The sequence below is a fragment of the Idiotropiscis lumnitzeri genome, chromosome 2, assembly GCF_059441095.1.
Source record: "Idiotropiscis lumnitzeri isolate Australia: NSW breed Sydney's pygmy pipehorse chromosome 2, RoL_Ilum_1.0, whole genome shotgun sequence".
NCBI classification, from domain to species: Eukaryota; Metazoa; Chordata; class Actinopteri; order Syngnathiformes; family Syngnathidae; genus Idiotropiscis; species Idiotropiscis lumnitzeri.
Window position 1 is genome coordinate 37,275,244 of NC_142392.1, and position 22,234 is coordinate 37,297,477.

General features: G+C 41.4%; 2 protein-coding genes and 1 pseudogene across 2 annotated transcripts in view; 1 reads left to right on the forward strand and 2 right to left on the reverse strand.

The window, feature by feature from the left end:
• LOC148342459 (uncharacterized) overlaps positions 1–22,234 on the forward strand; it is a 299,864-nt gene that overhangs the window by 217,040 nt on the left and 60,590 nt on the right. The gene's annotated exons all lie outside the window — the stretch shown is intronic.
• LOC148342466 (uncharacterized) overlaps positions 1–22,234 on the reverse strand; it is a 90,896-nt gene that overhangs the window by 35,692 nt on the left and 32,970 nt on the right. The window lies entirely within an intron of this gene.
• The window catches only part of LOC148342470 (uncharacterized), a 34,587-nt pseudogene that overhangs the window by 3,843 nt on the left and 8,510 nt on the right, over positions 1–22,234 (reverse strand).

The window sequence follows — 22,234 nt, forward strand, 5'->3', positions numbered from 1 at the left end:
TGGAACGCCTGTTGTGGGACCCTAACTTATTGATGGGGGCCACTGGGGGCCATCGCAGCATAATGTCATTGATAAAATAGGAATCCTTCAAGCGAAATATGTTTTCAAGTATTTCATTTTGCATTTATAGATAGTTTCATCGTGGGTACTTTTTGCTTACATTATAATCTGGATCCCTAAAAGAATTAAAGTGGCGCTGGAATCAGAGTCGTGATTTATTGTATGATTTACGTTTGGGTTTTTTTTTTTTACCCAAAATGATACTTATCCTGCGAGTAAGTTCCGACATTACCCTTTTTATTTTTATAAAATTTCTGTTTTGAAATAAATTTTAAAACAAAATTACATTTGAAGAGTAAAAGTTCTTACACATAAGCATTAAGCAACAACACTTTCACTCTGACTTTCATGTTGACATATTTGAATAATGACTGTATATTTTAAAGTTATCCAATATGTATTCAAATTCGACAAAGATACACCAAAATATTATGAGTTCACTGAATTATTTTGTAACCGCAATGATGTATAACAGCCATAGGGTGTCAGTAATGAGTAACAAAGTAACACAACACCTCCCATTGTTCCGTCATCATTGTCTTTTGCATACATTATCAAGAACTATGAGTTGCAGTCGAGATGCAAACCACCTGGGCCACAGGAACTTTATTACCAGGAACTAAATGTTCCTGGACTTGTTGGTGGAAAAGGGGGTTGTGACGTTCTCCCTTTTTAAGCCCATGTGAAGAATATTATAAGAGTAATCATGTTATCGAATGTAATCAGAAATAAACCTAATGTCACACACAGTCTAATATCACAACACTCTATTATCACACAAAGTCTAAACGTCATTCAACATTACAAAAGAATAAAGACTAACACCACACAACACTATAATATGGAATATTGTTACTAACCTTGGTTCATTCATTAACTAACAAATCTGGGAACTAACAAAAACATCACCACACTTAGGTTAAGGCGACCACTTAGGTCAGGGCAACCGAACAAACTCCACTCTAAATACACATGAGGGGAGGCGGATGTGGACCGGACAAACACCAGCCAGACCAAGGATAAACATGCCCTTGACAATTTAGGTACCTTTGAATCGGTCGTATGTACTTGTATTGATTTCTGTATTAATTGTAATGTGTCGGCACATGTCGACGTGACTTATGATTCTCAATAAAAGGCCCGGGGAGAATTGGAGGTTCAGAGATCAGACTTGTTCACTGGGGTTCCATCTCTCCTGGCCGGAAACTTGCCGTTTGGAGTCCGTGTCCAAATTCCTACTTGCCGAGGAGTGAGACGCTCCTCCACATTGGGGCGATTCTCCCTTGACAGCCCATAGTAAGCCAAAGATGCAGATGCATTCCTTGCAGCATGCGCTTGTTCACTGATGAGATCCGTGCAACCCTGGATGGATGCATTCAATGTATTTTAAATGTTTGGATGGGGTGAAACTACGCACACGTGCACAAAACAGTGCAGGGCCACCGGAGGTTCATTGACCGAGCCAGTAAAAATTTCATAAATAAGACCAATACGTACTTGATTTCTTAAAAAAACTTAATCCTTTGTGGTTTATCCACTAAAATTCATCACCCGCCATTGATCATTTTGCCGCAGTGTGCACATTTTGTAGAGTTAGGTTGAATCATTCCATAAGGAATTGCTTGAACAAGATATGTCAAAGAAGTTTTTGTCAAAAACGAGACAAGCCTGCACAAATGAATCATCCAGCCAAGATTGTCTTTGTCACTTGCGAGGAGCAGTCCGCCAAAGAGAAAAGCTTTCCCGCTCCTGTGCGGCCTTTTATTGAAGCACAGCAAAGCATTTTGAATATGCAAACTCATAAAGAACGGAAAAACATGAACACTTTGACTTGATCACACCCATCCACACTCTTCCTGTTGTTCGAACGGTTTCAGCTTACAACACATGTTTGGGTCAAACTTCTGTTCAATGCGAGCTAAACGGTTTCCTGTCAAACACAGTTCAAGACGTGCATCTGTTTTTGTGGCTTCCTGCTAAACTGCCAGCATAGACACAACTCTGTTACCACTGAACTCACGTTTTCCTGTTTAAGAGGTCCATGTTTTTGTGACCTTCTATTAACCTGTAAGCATAGTTTTGAAACATGATGACATGACAAACTTAATTTCTTTCACAATAAAATAAAAACTTTCGCAGATATAGCAAAAACAAATTGGAGAAGCTGTGGAGCAGAGCACAACATCAGTCAGACCCCGGGTCCACAACCCCTCTGGCAGAGACGCAAACAGAGCTTTCGCTTCAGAGTGAACCATTCACTGTCTACCACAGTGCCGAGATTCGGAAAATGTTCCATAACAGAAGAATTCGGAATGGGTGCTGAAACACCACACCCTGCTAGTGACATGGGGTATTCTACATCTGAAATTAACCAAAAGTCTTCACCAATGGGCTGAAATCTTGAGTATGATGATGCGCACCGATAGTGAATGTGATTTGTGGCTCCGCGAACAAAGACAATTCAGGGCGTTTCCTCTGCTCTGGGGCAAGGCACACATGCAAGGCAGCACCGGTAGACGTCACAAATACATAATCCTAATGCAAGATGCACTTATGACCCTCGAAATTGCGTGAATACATCCTGACAAACAAAATCATCATAACTCAGTGTTCAATGCAAAGGACCAATTGGTGGTTTGAAGGGGTGGAGGCGGCTACACCACGCAGACCAGAGCAGGAACAGGAAGTACCAGCTGCGGGAGGATGGAGACCCTGGTCTCAGAGCTGCCCAGTCTACTGGAACGGAGGACAACATATGCTTCCCCCGCCGGATGTGCACAATTCAGTCCCTTCTGGAAATTCAGTCCCACTCGAATTCCAGTGTTTCACAGGTGCGGGTTCGGTCCATGGCAGTGACTCGGCCAATCTCAAGAGTCCTACAAGCGTAACAGTGTTGTTGCTCACTGGGATATGCAGAAGGAACTTGCAAAGCGTGGAATATCTTGTTCCACCATCAAAAACTGTTGTCCATCAATCGTCACCGGAATGCCAAGACCTGTCGGTCCTTGAATGCAGAGGCTCCACGGGCACCCCTATCGTGGAATGTGGTCCCAATCGGGTTGAGGCGTCAAGTGTGCATTTGGAAGCCACAGAAGCGTTGTCGGAGGAGGGGGTAGCGATGGCGCCCCCGTGCTAGAGGAGCTCTTTGTGTCAGGCATGGCGCTGGACCACAGGATGGCACATTTCAGGAAGTGGCTCGGTTTGGACCGCTCATCACGCAGTAACCCCACAACCCACAGCAAAAGCACGTCCCACTCACAACCCATGTCTATAACCACCCCTACTTCTGTTACGTGACCTTGTTGACCGGCCGGTGCGGACAACAAGTCTGCTGTGGCACTGCGTCACCAGAACCTGGCCCAGGAGCAGCGGAAACGGAAAGAGCAGACGCAATGGGAGCTGCATGCGTCGGCTGCTGCATTAACTGCTTCCCCCTGTTTTATTTTATTTATTTTTCCCATGTTCTTTTTTCCGTTCCCGGTGAATTAGCACTCTTGGCCCTCTGAACCCACGAGTGTAACAATTCTTTTTCTCCATCCAATACAATATTTTCTTTCATCTATGCAAAAACGGGGGTTCTACTCATACTGATTAGCAGTTTCTCATTGACAGACTGTTCCGCATGATGTCAGTAAGGACAATTAACATTAGTTCAGAAGATATCCCCTTCTTAATCACAACTCAAAGGGATGATTCTATAAACATGCGAACCTTCAGAACACCCATGAACACGTCAACTATAATTTAGCTATTCTTTTTTTAACTAACTAATACAGTGATTCTCAAATAATGGGGCGCGGTGCGATGCTGAGGGGGGCGCGTGAGTTGATGACAGTGCGCCACATAGCCAGCAGCCAATCATATCACAGCGAGGTGTGTCCTGTTCTTCCGCTTTAGTGCAGAACAAACTGCAGTTTCCACGCAGGAAATCCGTTCAGCGCTGCTCTAAAAAAACGACGCCATCTTTCATTCGTCTCGTCGAACAAATAGAAGCACACGAGTTATCGCCAAGCAGAGATCAAGTGCGGATTTGTTGAGATTGGCGTTTGAAAATGTGTGCTCGAACGACACCCAAGTACAAAGAGGAACTTTGTAGAATAAAAGAAGAGAACGAGCAACATCTTCAACTGCTGGGCGAAATTTGCAAGCGGCCTCCTGTTGTGCTACACCAGTGATTCGGCGCGTGGTGCGATGCTGGGGGGGGGCGCGTGGGACCCTGGGGAACATAATTTTTTGCATGGTTTTGGGACCAAAAAAGGTGATCTCAGACAACGCGAGTTTGAGCTTGTCAAAGATGTTTGTGCCCCGAGTTCACGCAGTACTGGTTTTAAAAAAAAACGTGTCGCCTTGTCACGCAGTCCTGATTAAAAAAAAAGCGTCGCCCCGTCGCTTGTTGACCCGGAAGTGATTTATTTCGCCGCTCTTTAAATGCCAAGCTATCTTGCGCCTCAGCAGAGCGAGCAAGGAGGCGCTAAGCACGCTAATTGCTAAAATGAATTGCTTCGATGGACGCTCGACTTTGAAAAGAAGTCTGACTCAAACCGCGTTCGGGCGGAGAGCCAGCAGCTATGAACAGAAATGTTGGATTGCAACCATTACGTATCCAAACAAAATAAGACGATGGCTACGTGAGCAATTTAGCAGACGCTCTCAGGCTGGAACACGGAAATGGCTGACGTCATCAAAACAAAGCGGTTTGACGTCAATCAGATTGTAAACTTAAAAAAAAAAATGTATAGTCAACAAATTAAAACTGTTGCTTTATGTTATTTATGTAGAATTTTTGTTTGAAATCCCCCTGGCTCTTTTTGTCTTTTCTAGCTTATCTATGTATTAATAACTGTTTGGTTTGTTCATGTTAATAAAGTTCAGAAAAACTAAACAAAAACGTATAGTAAATATTTATCATCCAGTCAATATTCGCACCACAGAGTGCTGAGTTTCGAGATCCTCACAATAGTCGTTCTCAAAATGATATATTTTTTTTTTAATCAATTTATCTTTGTTAAGGGATATTTTATTGACAATCTAACATTAATATACAAAGTACATGAGTACAAAATGTAAAAAACAAAATTGTGGTGGGGGGGCGCGAATTTATTTTCTTCTTGGTAGGGGGGGCGTGACAGGAAATAATCGAGAACCACTGAACTAATATAACCCCGTTTTCCTCAACCCATGAGTCAGTATTCTTTGAAGTGGATTATGCGCAGACTAAAAATTTGTAATTTAATTTAAATCAATTTACTGTATATCAAAAGTCCCCTCATAACATGATAATTCATCATATTCCTGTCATTTCCATCTCAAAATGTCGTTCCATTAATTGAATTACCCTTGTACATCCGTCGCCAAACTGAAGTATGGAACATTAGATGTTTTTTTTGTTTTTTTTTGCATGACCCTTAACCTTGCATGTTCTTTTTCAACAAAATTGTATCTTTTTTCAGTGTTAACGTTTTCATCACTCAGGGTTTTTCCGTGTTGACAAATCACATTCCACGGAACATGCATTCATTCTTTTATGATCTTAGATTTCTCTATTTAAATCACCGCTTCTTGCAATGAAGATTAATTTCACCCCAATGATTATGTAGCCAATTATCTTTCTCATTCTAATTTTGCTTTAGTTATTATCCAAAATTTTGAACATTTTTTATGCTGCATCTTTCAATGCACACTAGGACGCACACGCGTTAGTTGAACTGATAAAACGGAATATTAATGCAATCACATACGGCTTTTAGAAGGGGCAAGTCGGCACTGGTTTATAACTATCACCCCTTATCTCCTGCGTGGGGGCTGCCTGACTTCCTGGTCCCACAGTAGATGGTAGCCAGGTTTTTGATTTTGTGTGGCCTTGACCAGAACACGAGTAATCACAGGGTACGTATCTGAACAGCGGAGTCGAACCGGCCCAGACTTAATGCATTACTATAGCTACGTACTAGCGAAACCGTCGGGCCCTCCACACAACGGTACGCCTCGATCCTTGCTGTGTTCCATGCCGCAAAGTACCCAATACGATACGTGGAAGCGCGCTTCTCTTCATTATTTCTATTTTCAGCTCATAATTTTCCTGCTAAAATTTACACCCTGGCCAGGGTCTGTGCTCAAACTGAGCTTATTCACAACTATGTTGTCTATAGCTATAGTTTTACACTTATTTCTCATCTCTTTAAGCACTAGACCTTTCTTTTCTTTATCTTCTGCACATTTCTCCCGCACTAGTCCCCATTTACTTAGTTCTTATCATTTTTTTTTCATTTATTTATTTATTTTTTCATACTTTTTCTAATGTTCTTTCATAGTGTGGTTACTTTGACATCTTTTAATGTCTTAATCATTATAGAGGCCTCTTGTTTAAACAATAATTGAAACTAACACAGGGACATTTTCCATGACCAATCAGCCAGCAGACCCACACGCACAAGCTCTCTTTAACGACCCCAAAAGCCCCGACCGCTTGGACACAGGCGCACAACACCCATTGTGAGTAAAAGCATCTCACCGAAAGTTCAGCCGGCCGGCTGTTGAACGCCTGCGCCCCAGCACCCTTGAGACCCTCAATGGAGCAAGAATCCTGTTTGTGACGCCAAAAATGTGGTATATTTTGTTGTTGATGTGTGGGTCTGGCTCAGCTTCGCTCCGGACAGGTCGCCGAGCATGGCAGAATTGGTGATGGAAAAAGATTCTCTGACACAGTCATTTTGGTTAGAAAGAGATTTTCTTCTCGCCACATGCTGATGTCAAAAGAAGTCTCCCCAAAAAGAAAAAAGGGAAAGGTGTCCCCTCTCTCTGGCCTTCCCTTCTTATAGGAAATGGCCACACCGGACATGAATATTGAAGGTTTGTATTACGATTGCTGGCATTATTTTAAACACTTACGGGACAGAAGGTCAATTATTTAATTTAGCAGGTTCATATTTACTGAACATGTTAAACATTGATTGAACAAAAAGCATTTCTCAAATGAAAGTAGAAGTGCAGTGCATCGATAAGATTGACTGGGATTGTAGTCATGGTGTTTACTGATGCATTCATATGCTAAATTTATATGACTAAGTTTAAATGTAAGACCTCAAAATTGCACACATAGTATTTTCATGACCCACACTCTCATTCAGAACAAACAGATTCAGTCTGCTCAGGTCAAACTGATGACAAACCAGATAGCACTTCATGGACAAATACAATAAAACACATTCTCCACATAGGCCATAGAAGATACAAACATATCCGGGGAGGACGTCACAGGGACGCTATCAAGAACACCAAAAACATAACAATTTGATCTGGGAAAAGATACACCACACAATCTGTACACTGACGTGATTACAGGGGAATGTGAGCAGGAGAGACGGAGAGACTGCCGCCTGCCTGAGAAGGTCAGCCTTGGACGTGGAAGGTGGACGGGGGAAGGAGCAAGGACGACCGATTCAACCTACATGACCCTTGACATAAAAAACCTCCGATAAAATGTGAGGCTGGGCTGAGATCAGCGCGCCATTTTTCGATTGTACTCGTCTGATTATAGTTTCTCATGAGATTAAGAAAAAGCCGCCCAGATATCTGTATTTGTACTATTTCCTGAACGCCAGAAATTGAAGAAACTAAATATTGGAACTCTATTCAGTTGTTGTTGAGTCTTTATTTGACCCTATTCTTCTTGAGTTCAAAAAACGATCACGCATTGGAGTAACTTTGGCATTTAAGATTCATTTACAAAATGTTTCTCATTTTCTCGGTGGCTCAACTCCAACAGTGGATATAAACATACACTACATCTGGCAGCATAGTTTTGAAACATGATGACATGACAAACTTAATTTCTTTAACAACATTTAAAAACCTGAATAAGTAAAATGTTAAATAATCAGTTCAAATTTTAAACTGGGAAAAAAAAATACGGAGTTGACCCCCCACTAATGGTTATTCTTTGGCATTTATTTTCTGCACTGATTTCATTTGGCAAAAACAAATGTTCAGCAAACCGGCAAGTAAAAGGCAATATTTAAAAATAAAACGGCAATAACCGTGAACGATTTCCCCCAAAAACTTAATGTTGTGATGCATATTTCTAACGATAGAAAGTCGTTCTTTCCAAAGCAAATGAGAGTAAGACGGGTACAAACCTGCTTTGTGTAGCACAACAGGAGGCTGCTTGTTAACTTCGCCCAGCAGTTGAAAATGTTGCTCGTTCTCTTCTTTTATTCCACAAAGTTCCTCTTTGTACTTGGGTGTCGTTCTAGCACACATTTCCAAATGATAATTCCAAAAAATCCGCACTTGATCTCTGCTTGGCGATGAGTCATGTGCCTCTTTTCGTTAGCGGCTAGCAAGCTAACAAGCTAAGCTAACTACGCCGAAAAGCATCAACGCGCGAAGATGAGTTATCGGGACACAAAGACTTAATTAATTATGTCGTAGTCCTTTAGAGTAGCACTGGACATTCTGTGAGAAATTTACAGTCAGTTCCACACTAAATCAGAAGAATTTAGCGGTGGACGGTTTTTGTTCCGGTGTGGACGGGTCGGTGGATGTGGTCAAGGTCCTTCGGAAGCTGCGCGCTTGCTTATGACGTCATGCTTTCAGCACGTGTTTTTCAAATATATTTCTTTGCCTCTGTGTATGTTTTTACCCCTGGCTGTTATATTTCAATATATATTCTATATAATATTTTATTTCGGTTGATAAAAAAAAAAAAAACTAAAATAACGCCACATTGGCGCGTAAGATCTGACGTCACTTCCGCCTTTGCCTCGAGAAGCTGGTGCTGCTCCAGCAGTGAGACGTTTAAGTTTCTCCTCCCGAACTTGCAACAATGCTGTGTTTCACTCGGGCTGCGAGATTGTATGAATATAATGTCTGCAAATACTAGCAGTGCTTCTCAATTATTTCACGCCCGCCCCTCCCAAGAAGAAAAAGATTCGCGCCCCCCCCACCACCAATTTTTTTTCTGCCTTTGTAGATTGATGTTAGATTGTCAATAAAATATCCCTTAACTAAGCTAAATTGCTAAGAAATATAATTTTGAGAATTATTTTTTGTGAGGATCTCGAAACTCAGTACTCTGTTGTGCAAATATTGATGAGATGATAAATATTTACTAATACGTTTTTTTTTTAAATCTTTATTCACAGAAGCAAACCAAACACATTTATGAATACAGAAATCCATGCGATGCATCTAATTTGAAGTACTTAGCACCTGCCATGTCACTCAGGATTTTTTCACGCTTGGGAATCTGATAATGTTCTCTTATATGAAAAAAATCAGTGCCTACCTTCTGCCAGGGAGTTGTGGGAAGCTACTAATACGTACATAATATAGAAAACACAAAAAGAAGAGCCAGGGGAATTTTAAACAAAAATTCTTTGTAAATAACAAAAAGCAACAGCTTTAGTATGTTTACGATACGTTTTTTAAAAATAATTTTATGGTTACTATACGTTTTTTTTAAATGATTACTGTAATGTTCCGTCTTCTATCTTCAGAAGTCACGCAGGCAACGTGATGCTGCAAGCTTGTGTCTCTTAATTTACTGACTTGCATTCTCGTCTATGTGCAGACACACTTGTTCGTCTGGTAACCAAAACACACATCGGGCAATACTGCTAACTAGTGGCCAATGATATAACTGCTATCATTACATCTCCCTTTCAAACGTTAAACAATGCCTAAGCTTTTTTTTCATTCTTATTATTTTTTATTATTATTATAATAATTTTGTTTTGTTATCAATTATTTTCACTTCTTAACAATATCTATCCATTTTTTATGACAACAAGCAGCTCTACAACAATTTTAGCAACAATCACACAACATTAAACATTTTCAATCAGCCTGTCCGGTTGTCGTCTAACTCTTGTTGATCTTCGAAGAGGTTCAGTAATCCCAGAAATTGCTGGTGGTTTTGGTCTGTGCTCCTTCGATGTATCCACCTGCTTTGCAGCCTCAGCCGTATCAGAAGATTTCTTACAGTCCTCGGGAACCTTCAGAAGACTCCTCCTGTTCCTCCTCACTCTTTGTCCATGCTTTGTTTTACTATGTAAGATCTCGGTCCGGCTTCGCTGAGGACAGTCGCTTTTCTGTCCCAACAATGAGGTCTCTCGATCCTTAGTGCTCCTCTAAAGGACGTCGACATAATTCATTAAGTCTTTGTGTCCCGATCAACTCATCTTCGCGTGTTGATACTTTTCGGTGCAGTTAGCTTAGCTTGTTAGCTTAGCTTGTAAGCTAGCTAGCCGCTAACAAAAAGAGGCACATGACTCATCGCCAAGCAGAGATCAAGTGCGGATTTTTTGGAATTATCATTTGAAAATGTGTGAAAGAACGACACCCAAGTACAAAGAGGAACTTTGTGGAATAAAAGAAGAGAACGAGCAACATCATAAACTGCTGGACGAAGTTTGCAACCAGTCTCGTGTTGTGCCACTCAAAGCAGGTTTGTACACGTTTTACTCTCATTTGCTTTGTAAAGAACGACTTTCTGTCGTTAAAAATATGCATCACAATATTAAGTTGTTTGGGGAAATGCGTTCAAGGTTATTGCCGTTTTATTTTTAATTATTGCCTTTTACTTGTCGGTTTGCTAAACATTTGTTTATGCCAAATAAAATCAGTGCAGAAAATGTATGCCAAAGAATAACCAATAGTGGGGGGTGTGAGAGTATGTAAATAGTTTGTGTATTTTTAATCATGTTTTTTATACACTATTTGTATCAATGATAATTACACACACACTCACAGACACGCACATCATTGCTTCAGCACACATGCGCACACCCACACGCTTGTTTTAAGTTTCACTTTCCATAGGTTTCGTTTTTCTCTGAATAAAGTCCAGAGGGATGGGCGAAGGAGTCAGTGAGAGTGCGGGAGAGTGAACTGGCAAGACGTCTACTTCACTTCCTGGCTTCTCCTCCCATCGCGATGGAGAAAAGACAAAACCTTCCCTGGTTATTCCTCTGGTTCTCTGCATTTAATTCAGTCTAATGAAGGCGTCAGGACCTTTTAAACCTGACATTTATTGGTGCCGGTCAACCCGGGAGCCACACCCGGACGGGCGAACGTCGCTGGATATTTCGGGGGCCAACGAATCTGACGTCAGCGCTTCACCATTTGAAAGCGGGTCCCTGAGCTGCGGCGCGGCCGTCCGTCCGGATGTCGGTTCCCTGTCGGACCAGGCGGATCCGGAGGAAGCCAGGTATTGTTTTTCAAATTATTTTGTGCCACCATTTTAAAATTTAAAATATTAACACAATTCGTAAGGGGTGATTTATGTGAGTAAGGAAGAGCGCGCCGGCCGTTTTGCAGTAGTTCGGTCGAAAAGAAAAGAAACTGGATCGTGCTCGTCTAAGGAGTTATAGAAAAATAATTAGGCCATAACTCATTGAGAAACTGGGTTTCTCGGGAGACTGGGTCTCCCTTACGGAAAGCACGGTTGCGTTGATTGACGGTTCTGCGGTCCGTCTGATAAAAAAAAAGAAGAAAAGAAAAAAACCGGATCGCGTTATTCAAGGAGTTACAAATAGTATTAGGCCGTAACTCATTGAGAAACTGGGTTTCTCGGGAGACTGGGTCTCCCTTACAGATAACGCGGTGGTAAAAAAGAACGTCCTGCGGTACGTCTAAACCGGATCGTGTTGTTTAGGGAGTTACAAAAAGAAGAAATTAGGTCGTAACTCGTTCAAACCGACAGCACGGTAGAGTCTATTAAAAGTTCCTCGGTGTCGATAAATAGAAATTATCGACGACTTAGAGGTCTACTCACAATTTCACATTGAAATTTAGGGAATAATAAGGCATTATTTTTGGTGGTTTTTATTAGAATATTGTTTGTAGCTGCGCAGCTGTGTGTGTGTGTATGAGGACAAAGAGAAAAAAAAAAAGGTGGGGGTTTGCGTGCGTGAGGGGGCGTGCGTGCGTGTGTGTGTGTGGGTTTGGAGAAGTAGCTGACCAGACAACAGCAAAAGAGAAGAATTTGCAGAGAAGCTGAAGAAAAAAAACAAAAAAAAAAACCCGCACACACAACACCAGATGTGGAATGATCATTTTGCTGTATGCAAAGTGAGTGAATGGTGTGATTGGGGATTACAAATACCATTTGGTATTTTATCCCGTATAATGCAATACGGGTTATAAACAGGAATAGTATTTGAGGATGACAGAGAGTGTTGTTGAAGAAGGTAAAGAAGGGGCGGGGTTGCAACTGCCCCCTGCATCCTGAATTACCCCCCCACCACCCACATTATCAGGTAACGCCACATAGAATGAGAACTAGATCAGACAGAACTGCATCGATAAGACAAAAAACCCCAATAAAAGATGGACAAACCAAAAAAGCGCTCACCTCAATGTGCTGCGTGTATAAGTGACAGTGTGCATTTGTGGCAGAGGCTGCACTCGCCCTACAGGGCTGCACATACATAATTATGAGCGATATTAGATAAATTAAAGTATTTATTATGGGCAAAAGATAAAGATGGAACTGTGTGTGTCGTTTTGTGGGCCCGTGTATATGTCTGTGTGTCTGTCTGAGTGTCTGTCTGTGTGTCTAAATGTCAGGGAGAGTGATCAAAGTGGTTGGAATTATGCTAAAAGGATTGATGAAGTAGAGATAAAATGGAATCAAGGATTAGTAACCAACAAAAGGCTACTTATGAGTGACGAGATCTTATTGAGAAAAATAATTCCCAAATTTACAAAAGAAATTAATAAAGAAGATGATTTGAGGAGATAAATTCATTTAAATTTGAAATTAAATAAAATAACTTATACAACGGGATAGGCTTAAAAGAAAAGAGAGAAATAGCCTGATGTGCGTTTTCTGAAAAATAAAGAAATTGAACCCAGACGCCTAGGCTGGTTTAAAAAGATGAGTGAAGATAAGGAAGTTCATCAAAAAACAGGATCCTGATAAAATTCAGTATTTAGACTCATGGAAAGCTGAACATGGTTTTAATGGTCAGTTAAAAACACGAAAAATAGCCGCATTGCAGAAATCAATCATAGCAAAGACAAAGAAAGACCACAAAAAGATGAAGAAAAATGGCTTTGAGGAAACAGAATATTGGATGAGGGTAGCCTTAAAAAGAGAAGAGGGTGACAAGAAACAGAAAAGATGAGACATTTGGGCAATACAAAGTGAGAATGACAGCTGTGTTTCAAAACCACAGCGGGCTGCAGGAAGATGGTGATGTGGATGGGGCATTTCAACAGCAGTTGAAGAATGCTTTACATGCAGGATCAAGAGAGGAAATTCATAAGTGGGTAAATAAACATTACATTTGCCTGCCAACAGGTACCCTGGAGGAGTATGTAAATCACGCCCTCCATGCTGAGAAGATAGAAAATAAAAAGAAACAGAGGTCTATAGACACTTTTTATCAGAATAAAGGTCAGAAAGTCTTTTATCAAGGTGGAAGAGGCTGAGACGAGGACGCCTTCCCACCGGAGATGATATTTGTTACAATTGTGGCAGATCAGGACACTTTGCCAGAAACTGCCGTCAACCACACAGGAAGACCACACTAAAAGAAGGCCAGATAGCAAGAAATTGCCTTGAGAAGAAGCAGCCTTCAGCATGACTAAGATAGAAAGATTAAAGAACAGATGAGTTTTTAAATGAAGAGGTTTTCCTAAATTTACAAAAGATATTGGCTTTTGATTAAATGATTGAGCTGAAATAACCGTATTGGTAATGGGACACCAATTACCCTTTTTTTATGTGACATTGGTGCAGATAGGATTGCTTATAATAAATCAATTTCAAATGATAGGGCAAGTGAGAAAGGTGCCATAGTCAGATTTGCAAGTGGAAAAATTAATAGAGTAACAGAATTAGAACCTGTGTGGTTGAGGGACCCAGAAGGCCACTGAGTTGGTTGCATGAATTGAAATTAGTTTTATTTTTACAGAATAATGAGAGCCCAAGTTGTGGGGATGTGATTAATTTACAGAAAAAGTTTAGTGATGAGATAATTTATATTTACATGATTCAATAGACAAGATATATCATTTTGATGATGGTTTTTACTTAATTGTATACTTGCGTCTCCTTCAGAAAGGGAGAAGTAGGTGTTATGAAATTTTAACAATTGGATGAAGCTTTTGAAAGTGAACATGAGGAATTTTTGCAAAAACATAGGTGTTTCCTGATTTTTTTAAATTTTGATTCGAGACATTGGTAGGTTTGAGTGGTTGTGGAAAAACTACAGTGAATTTGGAAATTAGGAGCAGACTGTGGAGAGGCTCCTGTGAGGAGGAGGATAGAAATTAGATTTTGCTTTTTGGTGAATTGAAGAAATACATATTTTAGATTTCATATTCCAGTTGATGATGTTTATATTAAAGTAGGCCAGAGATGCAATGAAATGCAGAAATATAAATGATACAGGAAAAATTTGGCAAGGGCTATAATTTTCATTAAAGCAGAGAAGAAATTAGAAATTACAGATAACATTAATGTGTACTTGTCCACTTTAAGGTAGAATTGGTCAAAGTGAAATGAGTCAAGATTAGAGAAAAAAATAAAAAAAATAAAATAGAATTAACATGTTCATTCTGTGATAAGAAATTTGTGATTATGTGAAAAAGGAAAAAGAGAATTACAGGCTTTTCAAATAAAACAACCTAATTTAAAATGGCCAACTTGTAAAATGGAAAAGAAGATTTTAAATTATGCACAAAAAGCTTGAACGTGTTGAGCAGAAGGAAGAAAAAGAGAAAACATTTAAAAAAAAGAAGGAAGCAGAGAGTCTTGTGATAAACAATAACTTTTCAGGACGAAGAGAGAAGCAACAGAGGATCACATGGCGAAAGAAAAAAACTAACATAAAAAGTGTGTGTAGAAGGACTTCTACATCAACATGCGTTTTGCTTATTAGGCCGTGATACACTGACAATTGGACTTTAATATCAGAATTAATAAGCAAGGGCGAATTTACACAAGAGTCAAAACTTTAAAAGGACGCATTGTCAGTGAAGAAAAATAGTAATAAATCTTTGCCAGACCACTTTTGTGTAAACACCTTCCTTGGGACTTTCATGACCTCCATTAAGTCCCTGACCTTTCATAGATAAAGTTGGAGCCCAAAGTCTCTCAGGGCTGTAATTTATGCGGCAGAGAAAGAGCCCAACAGGCTTAGGGTGAGTTTAAAACAACAGTATCATGGCCATAAAATGGGTTGTGTATGTTGGAACTTGTGGAGATACACTGCAAGATTGTATTTACAAAGCATCTTAATGCACTACCAAATTATTATTATAAGCCATTTGGGCAAACAGTGACTGCAAAAAATGGCTTCATGGACTTGTGTTGCTGCAGAAACACAGGAAAGTGAATCCATTTGCATATTAGTCACAACAATTTGGATTTCGTGGCAGAGAACCACTTAAGAGTGTGATCAAGAGCTTTCACTGCTGCTTTAAGGAATGAAAAAATGACATTCCATCACACGACATTCACATTGCACGGCGATTTAATTGTAACATTACATTAATAAGGTGCGATGCATTTAAGCCCAGCATCATTTTTTTTTCCACGCACCATTTAGAAGGCGCCACACGACTGTGGAGCCGTCCAAATTTTCACCAAACCCATGACTTGACTTTTTGACATTTTTTCCTCCCGACTGGAGGAGTTAAGACGTGTAAAGACATGAAGACCAGGTGCACCTTCCAGACTGATAAGAAAGTGTCTGAGAACCAAGGTTGTAGGAAGAAATCACGCTGACTTTTATGCGATGGGAGTATTAGTAGTGCGATACCAACAGATAACTTGTAAAAGAGAGAAATTGTTAGGATAAGCAGGAAGAGCGTAGGCGGTTGTGAGCTAATTAAAATTTGGAGTTTCCCATCTTGTATGAGCTGTATGGTTACTATGTGAACTCACAGTCAAGATAAAATGTTCTTGTGTTCTGTCGACTTTGGTCGAACGGGTGCTTTAAAAATCACAAAAGATAAAAGAAAAATTGTGCATAAAGCACATCTAAGTAAGTATTTGTAAATGCAAAATTCTCTTAACAGAAAATGACACGATTACGATTGAATAAAGGCTGGAGCCAAGCCATAATCCCAAGGTCGGCATAGCACAAGAGGTTTAATGAACACAAACAGTAAATCAACTTGACAAGTTGATCTCAGGCCAGGGAAAAAGGCACCACTAATTGAACATGCACATTGGGTGGACAATGATGCAAACATTGAGTGAGACACGAGCAGACGTCGTGCCTCAACAGGGAGGAGATATGATATGAAATTGTTCCCACATACAGACTTTTCAACAAAAAAAATTTTTTTGGACACTGTTATTTGTTTGGGTTGCAATATTGTTTGGTTATAATTCAAATGTTTTCAAAATGGATTAAGTTGTTTCCATCAACACATGCTGATGCTAAAAACGATTGGGAAAAGTGTTGTGTAATCAAATTATCCTGACATTTGGAATTTCAAGAAGTGATTTGAAGTGAAAATGATGCATTTTGTGAATGATGTTGTAACAAGTGGGACAGTTGTTAAAAAATGGACTCAAAGCGTCACTGTGCATACAGTCTGCAGGACTTGTGGAACGCACTAATTGAACTGTTATGGCCAGACTTATCAAGACAATGAAAAAAAAGAGACAATGGCCAGACTATGTTTCAATCACAGCAATGAGGACAATGCCAGCCGAAGGAAGGACATTATCCCCTATAGACTCTCAGGTTCATCAGAACCACCAACGAAAAATATGTTTGACCGAAAAAGATCCAAAAGACGCCAATACTGGTCAAGTGTTGTTCTGATTTACAGAAATTACGTCCGTGTGGGAGACCAACTCTTCTTCAAGGTGTTGAAACGACTTCGTTGGGGGGAAGTGAATGCTGAGATGGCCCTCGCCAGATGATGGCGGTGACCCCGACGCAGCAAAGGTCGCGGGGCGTGGCAGCTGGATCCACCAGTTGCAGTACAAACTTCACCGGTTTCCAGCTAAAGGCCTAGCAACGCGAATCCCTCGAACAGGAGTCTACCTGAGTCAGAATCTCGGACCACACGCACATCAGAACCACACCACCAGCCACAGATACGAATGTTGAAGCCACAGAATAAAAAGATTAGATATGGTTTGGAAATTAATGACGTACATAAAGAAATTTGAGCCTTGATTGAAGAACATAATTGCATTTAAAGTTTTAAAAATGAAACAATTATTGATGTTATGACCACTATGAAGAATTTGAAAGACACAATATATATCGGGATAATTATGGTTTTCATTTTTGTTATGTGTAGACTGTTTTTGTTGCATTATTTTTATGACAAAAATGATGATTAATTGCATGTTTGTTACCCAAAAGTAACATTACAATCTGATTGATGTTGAGTATGACAAACTCAAACTGGACGATGACGAACTCGAACTGGACACTGAAACGTAAAAAGAATATGGACTTGTCGCCCAAGCCCCACACGTGCATACACATACACCACACACGAAGATCCGGGAGGTAAAGACGGCTGTCTCCTCCTACAGCGAGGCAAGGGGCCTGCATCAAGTCACCCCAGAGACAAGCTCTGCGTGGAGACAGTTTTGTTATTTTTCACTAGGCACATTGAAATGTATTTTTATATGTTTTATTCCCTGATGGTCATCAAATGATTAAGATCTCGTTCCACGTCGGAAGAGAGGAGAGGAATTTTTGTCCCTACTAGGGTTTTTCGCCTCTCCACGGATGACCACACTGTTGTATGATTTCAAAATGATGATCTGTCCTAAAGCCGTAGGGCCATGATTTTGAATTCACAACAGGGGGGAATGTTAGGATATGTCACCAATTTTGTGTATTCATAATCATGTTTCATACACTATTTGTATCACTAATAATTGTATACACACAGACACTCATTTAGCACACATGAGCACAGCCACACACACACACACACATTCGGTTTCAAGTTTCTGAATCTTCGAGCTGAAGTTTTAAACTGTCTGTTGTGATTGGTTGTTTCCTGCCTGCCTGCTAGAATTCCAGAAGACAGCCCCCCTCTTTGTCTCTTTATGTCCGGAGGAGAGTCAGAGGAGGGGGTCAGAAGAAGGGAGTGTGGGAGGCCGAACAGGCCTGTTCGGCCTCCGGCTCTCTCTCTCTCACCAACTCGCAAATTGGAAAATAAAACTTTGCTTGATTGACTTTGGACATTCAGCCATCATTATTTAAATAATTCCCGGTGTAAAAAAGGCGTCAGGGCCGTTTTAAACCTGACATAGGAAAGACAAAAAGAGCCAGGGGGATTTCAAACAAAAATTATATATAAATAACATAAAGCAATTTGTTGACTATACATTTTTTTTTATGTTCACAATCTGTTTGACGTCAAACCGCTTCGTTTTGATGACGTCAGCCATTTCCGTGTTCCAGCCTGAGAGCGTCTGCTCAATTGCTCACGTAGCCATCGTCTTATTTTGTTTGGATACGTCATGGTTGCAATACAACATTTCTGTTCATAGCTGCTGGCTCTCCGCCCGAACGCGGTTTGAGTCAGACTTCTTTTCAAAGTCGAGCGTCCATCGAAGCAATTCATTTTAGCGATTAGGGCGCTTAGCGTCTCCTTGCTCGCTCTGCTGCGGCGCAAGATAGCTTGGCACGGGGCATTTAAGGAGCGGCGAAAGAAATCACTTCCGGGTCAACGAGCGACGGGGTGACGCTTTTTTTTTTGTTAATCAGTACTGCGTGAACTCGGGGCACAAACAGCTTTGACGAGCTCAAACTCGCGTGGTCTGAGATCGCCTTTTTTGGTCCCAAAACCATGCAAAAAAGCTGGTTCCCCAGGGTCCCACGCGCCCCCCTGAGCATCGCACCGCGCCCCACTATTTGAGAATCACTGTATTAGTTAGTTAAAAAAAGAGGAGCTAAATTATAGTTCACATGTTCATGGGGATTGAATATGAATCATAAACAGAAGACAAAACCAATTGGCATTGGCATTTGTAAAATATGATGAGGGATTAAGTTAGTGAGCTCTTATGGGAGACGGGGCGAGACGCGAATGGATTGAAGCTTCCGCCAGTGACCCGTCCAATAGTGTCACCACCACTCAGCTGTGCCGGGTGGCCGTCTTCGAGGGCGTGCGCCTCCCAGTTACTGACATCATGCGAAACAGTCCGTCAATGAGAAACTGCTAATCAGTATGAGTAGAACCCCCGTTTCTGCATCGATGAAAGAAAATATTGTATTGGATGTAGAAAAAGAATTGTTACACTTGCAGGTTCAGAGGGCCAAGAGTGCTAATTCACCGGGAAAGGAAAAAAGAATATGGGAAAAAAAATAAAATAAAAGCGGGGGGAAGCAGCTAATGCAGCAGCCGACGCATGCAGCTCCCATTGCGTCTGCTCTTTCCGTTTCCGCTGCTCCTTGGCCATGTTCTGGTGACGCAGCGCCACAGCAGGCTTGTTGTCCGCACCGGCTGGTCAACAAGGTCACGTAACCGGGGTTCGCGGTTAACTTTAAAAACTGCTTGCCCATAGGGCAAGTGCCATTAAAATTTGCCTTGCCCGAGTGGCCAAATTACTTGCCTGACTTGGGCAAGTGACAATTTTTTTTCTCTAAGAATAAAATGTTTATGGTTGTAAAATGTGCGCCACAAATGTAAATAAACATATAATCTGAGAAGCATAAATTAATCTTGTTTTCATCATCAACCATGAAACCCTCCTCACAACAGCATGTATCATCCTGTGCAGTTTTTGAAAATGTTAATAGTAGTTTTAATAATTAACAAATCTGCATGTTAAATTGGGAAAATGATATTACAGCAATCCAGATTATCAATTTTAAATCCAGGAGAGCCTATTAATTGAGGAATCACATGAGTAAATTGTGAGTGTGGGAAATTTGTGTATTCCTTTAGGACCAGTGCCTGTGGCGCTGCCTCCATAAGTTTCATAGCATAAACAGAACACAGTCACTGACACTATGTCAGGTCACATCATGGAGCTAATGAATTAACAGCCAATAATCAAATATTACTCCCTTCCTTACTCGCAACTGAATTGTCTACTTAAAAATATTCGAGCTATTTTAGTCATGTCAGAGGAATCCGAAATGTTTGGATTTGAACGAACTCGTCGCTACTTGTAAACATGCGCAGAAGGTAAGAAAACCTCCGGCTGTCAATTTTCGGCCGAAATATCGTCGGTTTTTGTTGTGTTTTTCAAACTTCAAATGAGGATGCAACTACAGCGAGTTCCAATACTGCGGGATTTATTGACGTCCACTTCAACTCGACATTCACTGAACTAACTGATCCCCGTAGCGCCCGCCCATTGCCCCCGATAAGGCCAATGGACCATACCACAACATAAGGGCGTGTCTGGGTTAAACCATCACCATACAGTGACTACAAACAGATCACACCACAGTTTTCGTCGAAATTAAAGATATTTGGCTGCTTTAAAAAATGCTTGCCCGGTCGGGCAAGTTGCCCATAATTTTACCTTGCCCGTGGCCAAATTTCACTTGCCCCGGGCAATCGGGAAGCGGTTAATCGCGAACCCTGGTAACAGAAGTAGGGGTGGTTATAGAGATGGGTTGTGAGTGGGACGTGCTTTTGCTGTGGGGTGTGGGGTGACTGGGTGATGAGCGGTCCAAACCGAGCCACTTCCTGAAATGTGCCATCCTGTGGTCCAGCGCCACGCCAGTCACAAAGAGGTCCACTAGCACGGGGGCGCCACCGCTACCCCCTCCGACAACGCTTCTATGGCTTCCAAACGCACACTTGACCCCTCAACCCGATTGGGACCACATTCCACGATAGGGGTGCCCGCGGAGCCTCAGCATTCAAGGACCGGCAAGTCTTGGCATTCCGGTGACGATTGATGGACAACAGTTTTTGATGGTGGAACAAGATATTCCACGCTTTGCAAGCTTCTTCTGCATATCCCAGTGAGCAACAACACTGTCACGCTTGTGGGACTCTTGAGATTGGCCGAGTCACTGCCATGGACCGAACCCGCACCTGTGAAACAAACACTGGAATTCGAGTGGGACTGAATTTGACTGTGCACATCCGGCGGGGGAAGCATATGTTGTCCTCCGTTCCAGTAGACTGGGCAGCTCTGAGACCAGGGTCTCCATCTTCCCGCAGCTGGTATGTCCTGTTCCTGCTCTGGTCTGCGCGGTGTAGCCGCCTCCACCCATTCAAACCACCAATTGGTCCTTTGCATTGAACACTGAGTTATGATGATTTGGTTTATCAGAATGCATTCACCCAATTTCGAGGGTCAGAAGTGCATCTTGCATTAGGATTATGTATTTGTGATGTCTACCGGTGCTGCCCCGCATGTGTGCCTTGCCCCAGAGCAGAGGAAACGGTATGAATTGTCTATGATCGCTGAGCCACAAATCACATTAACTCTCGGTGCGCATCATCATACTAAAGATTTCGGCCCATTGGTGAAGACTTTTGGCAGAGTTAATTTCAGTTGTAGAATACTCCGTCACTAGCAGGGTGTGGTGTTTCAGCACCCAATCCGAATTCCTCTGTTATGAAACATTTTCCGAATTTCTCGGCACTATGGTAGACAGTGAATGGGTCACTCTGAAGCGAAAGCTCTGTTTGCGTCTCTGCCAGAGGGCTTGTGGACCCGGGGTCTGACTGATGTTGTGCTCTGGTCCACAGCTTCTCCAATTTGTTTTTGCTATATCTGCGCAAGTTTTTATATTATTGTGAAAGAAATTAAGTTTGTCATGTCATCATGTTTCAAAACTATGCTTATGGGTTAATAGAAGGTCACAAAAACATGGACCTCTTAAACAGCAAAACGTTAGTTCAGTGGTAACAGAGTTGTGTCTATGCTGGCAGTTTAGCAAGAAGCCACAAAAACAGATGCACGCCTTGAACCGTGTTTGACAGGAAACCGTTAGCTCGCATTGAACAGAAGTGTGACCCAAACATGTCTTGTAAGCTGAAACCGTTCGAACAACAGGAAGAGTGTGGACGGGTGTGATAAAGTCAAAGTGTTCATGTTTTTCCATTCTTTATGAGTTTGCATATACAAATTACTTTGCTGTGCTTCAATAAAACGCGGCACAGGAGCGGGAAAGCTTTTCTCTTTGCCGGACTGCTCCTCGCAAGTGACAAAGACAATCTTGGCTGGGTGATTCACTTGTACAGGCTTGTCTCGTTTTTGGCA